Source organism: Malurus melanocephalus, unplaced genomic scaffold (genome assembly GCF_030028575.1).
Source record: "Malurus melanocephalus ecotype Western Australia unplaced genomic scaffold, MMel_1.1 scaffold_9, whole genome shotgun sequence".
NCBI lineage: Eukaryota > Metazoa > Chordata > Aves > Passeriformes > Maluridae > Malurus > Malurus melanocephalus.
In genome coordinates this window covers 4,579,776-4,585,775 of record NW_026623241.1, presented here as the reverse complement: position 1 = coordinate 4,585,775, position 6,000 = coordinate 4,579,776, and the positions used below count along the sequence as shown (strand labels likewise).

Below are 6,000 nucleotides of genomic sequence, written 5' to 3'. Positions count from 1 at the left end.
CTCCAGGTGCTCCATAATGATAGCTGCTGCTTCAGGAGTGGAATCCTGCTCCCCAGAAAAATGCAGTTATGGAAATCTGTCTTTTTAATGCTGCCACAAAAGGACAAAGCACTTTGCAARGATCTGGTCTCCCCAGACTTTCAGCTCTAGCTCCAAGATAAGGGAGCTTATAGATGTAAAAAGAGGAGGAGGAATAAGAGAACATGGATTACAGATCAAAGCTGTAACATTTTGTAAATGGTAATGTGAGAATCTCCTCTGGGTCATGGATCTTTTTTGTTTGATTTGTCTTTCCTTCCTGACTAGCAGATAGGGTTCTCTGTGCATAATTCTGTTTCTCTCTTCTTTCCCCATCTCTTTGCTTGTGCCTAGAAACCCCTGCTGCTCAGGGTGCTGTGAGCACGCTTACCTGCTGTGCAGAATCAGGATTAAAAGGACCCTGCCTGAAAGGGATGATGAGTGATTTGTGTGAATCTCACTAAATCTGGCCTTCAACTCAGTTGTTCCTCAGTGCCAATGGAAATAATTTTTCATTAAATGGACGCACTTGAGGTTACAATCAGGCTCAAAGTTGCCCTTTGAAAACAAGTAGGGTTTGTCCCTAGGACATTATATATACCCACCCAGGTGCTACAAAAAGCCATCCTGGGATGTTCCTCGATAGTAAGGAACAAGCAAGAGCAAGACTGGTTGTGGAATCATCTCATAGTGAGGTGTTTCCAATATCTCTGCCCTGTCTTGCATTGTGCTTCAAGGCTTCAAAGCACTGTGCAACAACAATCATGAAAGACTTCAGGGAGCTAGTGAAATCGGGCAAAGTCCATTAAAAATGGAGGAAGAAAAGTCKCTGTTACAGCAAATAATTAGATCAGCAACTAGCCATGTTTCTTCATTATTTTTTCTAGATGGGCAGCAATATATGACACACACTTTTATTCCAGAAAAAGTTACTCTYCAGTGGGAGAAACAAAGTCTTCCCAAACTTTGCTGGTGACAGAAGGCAMGGAAGGGTAATTGATGAATCATCATGCAGATGTTTACAGAGCTGTTTAGATTTATGTGTGAAGTCTGTTCGACCCTGACCAGGCAGTATTTTCTCTAAGGAAGAAACTGACAGGTCCATGAGAAATAACCTTTTCAGTTTCTCTTCTTGTCAGTGTAAGCCAGTTTCTCATCTAAGAGTGAACTGCAAATTACCCACCTGCAGTTCTTAGGTGGTACAGTACTAGGTGCAGCAGACTAGGCCCTTTTTTCCTACCTTTGATGTTGTTTATTTTGTTTTGTTGTTTTTGTTTTTTTGTTTTTTTTTTTTTTTTTTTTTTTTTTTTTGGTTAGAAATAACATGTCCAAGTCTATGACTACACTGATACAGGAAGATCAAATCATCATGTACGTGACGTACCATATACAAATATGACATGAGTTCTGGGATAAACCATTTAARTATTTTGGTGTTGAGACATTACAGTGTTTGTGTTGGTTAATTTAATGTTTTGTGTCTCAGTATTTGAGACTGGTGGAACTGCCAGGAATTCTGGTACTGATCTGAAAAAAAGGTCAATATGAACTTTCAAATGTCAGGTACTACAGCCAAGGGATGTTTATGGCTTTCCTCCTCTGAAGGCATTAAAGGTCTTGAAGGAGCAACTTGTGTGGAAACTTCAAGCAAAAAATAGTAGAGTAAAAAGCTGTTTTACTTTCTACAGGCAGGGGGAAAAACGGGAAGAAGAGTGTTGTATTTTTAGGATAATGGAGAGAGACACAGTTGATATGGTCTCAGTGTTTTAAATTAGTCTGAAGCTGAAAATGCACCACCTAGGTAAAGAACAAGATATTATCTGTAYTGGAGAAGAAAAGTAAGCAACTCTATTTAAAATTTAATCAAATTCCAATTTTAGTCAGTTTGTACAAAGTAGTTACATACCTACTAAATCACTTTAATTATTGACAGATAATGTTGTATAAAGAAAATACAGTGATATTGTAATTGGATTTGGAGGAAATATACTTTGTGGAAAACCAGATTATTAGGATGATTTTTCAACTTGATTTAACCTGTTGCCTTGTGAGATTTCTGTCATTAGATTGTGACAGGCCAGACTCCCTCACGGACTTGACATCTTTGTTCCACCAGAAATGTGCCCTGCTCTTGTACCTCCCTCTGCTAAAATATCCTATAGCTATTTATTTGCAGCCCTTTCCCTTTCTTAGACAAAAACAGGCTTGTGATGTTGAGCAAAAGTGCAAGGAAAACTTTCTGATGTTATGCCATTATCCTAGGTTTTAATGACAGGTGGAGACATGTGACATCTTGAGACAATTTGTTCTTTCTGTACTGCTTTTTAAGGTCACTACTTAACCAAGGTAAGCAAATGCATGAATTGAGTAGTTGTTCTGACACCCAGATCAGCTTTCAGGATTCATAAATTATCAGAGGACAGGTCCAAATCTGTCTGGAAAAGTCATTGAGATGAATTGTGAAGATGAAGCACAATATGATATTACACAGTTCAAGCCAAAGCAAGGTGAGGTGCAGAGTTAGGCAGGGCTYTTACATCAGCAGTGAAACTGCCCACAGTGCAAGTGAGAACACTTGCTGAGAAAGCAGCAGCATGCAAATACTTTTCTTCTTGCACATAGTTTGCAGCTTCTTATTCAAGTCCTCCCTAAGACATTAATTTAAAAGGAGTGACCCAGTTTAGGGGGATCTTAATCTTTAGCTTTTTTTGATTGCTTGCAGATGATGTTTCTATGCAGATCTCATATAATGTCACACTGGCTGCACACCTTGTGCAGCTGATGGCCTGAGGGCAACTACTCTACCTACTTTCAAGCCAACTTCACATTATCTGGTAAATGGACTGCTGAATGGAGGGGGTTTTGCACGGTGAAGAGCAGCAGATTGGATTTGGATGTTAATAACATGTTCTATTAAATTTGAAGGCAGAAGTTGAAGAGCTATAAATGTAGCAGAAGGCTCAGCAATGTTTTTTAGCTGCTGCAGAATTCATGCAGACAGGGAGCTCTGGCTGTATGGATCAGGGTAAGGGCCTAGAGAAATTCTGGCCTCTCTTATGGGCTGTATTCCACCTCTCACTCTTTCTGTTTTAGTCCCTCTTATTTATTTTGTTTATTGATAGTTAACAACTCCCACTTATTTTGTAATACTGAATGCAGACTATTTGAACCAAGACCTCTATCTTCTCTGGTAGTATGAGGTATCTGGTACATAAATTAACTAGTAGTTAAACTGACAACTCATATAGAGAAGTGTTCATGGCATGAAGACTAATGCAAATGTTAATAGCTTTTATTTAAAAAGCAGTGCTGTCTTAAAGTCATAACAGGGAATAAATATAATTGAGGATACCTGAGTTGGGAAAAATTCTGAAAGTGAGACATGAATTCGGCTTAAAAGGCTCAATGCCGGGTATGTGACGGCAGAGCATTGCACTACTGGTCCTTCAGTGTGAAAATTTCTGCCTCTAATGCTTTTACTTGGCCCACTGTATAAATTAGCAAGTCTTTTCTGCATATATCATTGCAACATGCAAATAGGTGACTATAGGATGGGACTTTACAGAATGCTGAGAATGAATGATTTTTGTCTGAGCTGCTAATGCAGCTCTTTCAGTGGGGTGACTGGTTGGATTGTAATCCTTTTGGAGCAGATGTTTTCTTGTGTAAGAGGCTCCAGTGTTCTTCAAGGCCCCATAGTCCTGTTGAATAGTAACCTACCATATGTAACCTACAACATGCAGTTTGGCTGCTTTTGTGGCAATGTCACACATGGATTTTGGATTTGGTGGTGGAGGGGAAGAAGTAGGGGAAGCAGTAATGGCTAACTTTTTACACATGACCTTTAGCTACTGATGATGTGATAAATGAGAAAAAATGCACGAAAACATATTTCTTCCTCTTTGTCTATAAATGTATATAACACACTAGGTGTATTTTTGCATGCTTTTAAAAAGATCTCTGCAACACTGTCTCCTCTCTGAGYATATAGGATTATGCATTAAGACAAAATTAATTCCTCATTGTGAAGCACACAGGCTCAGCATTTGCCACAGCTTTGCTCTAATAAGGGGATTCAGACGTGATTTTCATCAAAGAATGGCAGATTGTTGGCAGAATCTTTTTCCATTTTTTCCTGCAAGTGAAACAGTTCATAAATCAATCATACATCATTACTGGATTAGCAATCACACTCCTAAATGCTAATAACTGTTCTCACTCTTTCTCCTGAAGATTACCTTTAAATCCTATCAAGGGACAAGATTCTTTTTGCCTTGTCTGGCATTAGCACCCTAGTGACCTACACCAAACTCAATAGTCAGTAAACTAGCTCTCGGACATGGTGAAAGAACAGAATCCTTTACCAGATCCATTGTTTCCTAAGATGATTTTAGTTTCTCCTGTAAGTGCCTTCACTTTTTTTTTTTTTTTTTTTTCYTTTTTTTTTTTTTTTCCACCTCAGCCAGTCTAAAGCTGAACAGAAGGAAGTTTGCCACAATGAATCACTCAAGAGTCTGTTGTGGGGTCACACAGAACAGGAGAGGTTTGCAAGGCTGAAGAYTGCAGAGGAACTGGAACCAAGAAAATGAGGAGAAGGTAGGTATTTAAAAAAATGCTTTCTTTCTGGTTAAATCAGATTATTTACCTCTTGTCTGCAACTGAGTGTGGTCTGCAAACCTGCCTGTTCCTCTTGGTCTGAAAGCGGAGAAACAGCATTGGAGACAGGTCATAAATTGATGAGAGAATTCAGGCTCTGTGAGCTCTCCTTGTCTGCAGTTTCATAGGAGAGGTACTTAGAACCAGATTTGCACATACAAAATAGTGCAACACTTTTTTGTTTTTGAAATGCTCACCAATGAAATGGCTTAATTCAGTAGTGACTCCTTATTTTGCCTATTAAAATTCCTTTTTTTGCTTTGCTTTCGTGGTGTTTGGTTCGTTATTACTGGGCTTCAATTACAAAAGCACTAGAGTATTTTATATGCAGAAAACATTAAAAAAGTAAGATTACTCTTAAGTTACCATGTGCCTAATTTTTAAGGAGCATAKATTTTTAAAAAGTTTGGGTTTGAAACCTACAATATATAGATACTAAAGTATTTTGACTAGTAATTAATATTCTTATAGTTTCATTATATTTTACTGCATGGGGGATTAACGTTCRTATACCTGTAGATATTTTTCTCATAGCTTTGTAGGTTTTTTGCTAACCTGTTGCTAGATAAGAAGGATGGTCTGGAGATTTTAGTATGCAGACAAAGATAACAGGATTTAAACTGAAAGGCATAAGTGTTTAAACTGTACCTTGACTCCAATGATGCATGATTGTGCAAGTARCATCTTCAAGTGCCTCCCAGTAAATATGCAACCACAGTATATTTGCAGCACTGTAATTTCTGATATGATCAGCATGGTTATCTTCTGGGATGAATGGTTAGATAAAGGAATGTGCTAATATTCAGATCAGGGCTCACTGTGTCTGACTCTAAGGTGTTAGACTGTTTTATTCAGAGCTGTTATTTTTTTGATTCACCAAAATTTTAGTTTATTTTCTAGAAACTGCAAACAAAATGGTGAGAAGGGAAATGTGGGTGGGGCTAATGTAAGAAAGCAAAGACCAATGCAACTGGACAAGAAAGAGCAGTTAAATGTTCGAACATTGAATAGAAGCACAAGAGAAAAATTAATTGAGCTGACTGGAAAAGGTATGTGTATGGAAAGTGACAATGTGAAAAACAAAATCAGTTAAGCACCCAGACTGAAACCAAACTTTGGTTCCTACCAACTATTCCCTTAATAAAAACCTAAATGGGCCAACTTGCTACTATTTTTTAACAATGTTTTCCCAGCTGCTTAAAACTCTGCTTTGTGATGTGACTGACAGACTTGCTGCCTATCTATGACTGTTGGTCTCCCAGCCCAGTAAACCATGGACGTGGTCCTGTCTGTTGTCATGCCAAGTACAAAACATGACGCAGGAGC

The 6,000-nt window shown here is 38.3% G+C and overlaps 1 protein-coding gene across 1 annotated transcript in view; it reads left to right on the top strand.

The window, feature by feature from the left end:
* The first annotated feature begins 4,480 nt into the window (after nucleotides 1–4,480).
* Nucleotides 4,481–6,000, top strand: part of TRIM2 (tripartite motif containing 2) — a 110,735-nt gene continuing 109,215 nt past the window's right edge. Inside the window, exon 1 of the mRNA XM_057376092.1 lies at nucleotides 4,481–4,614. The gene's annotated coding sequence lies outside the window, so the exon portion shown is untranslated. The remainder of the gene's footprint in view (nucleotides 4,615–6,000) is intronic.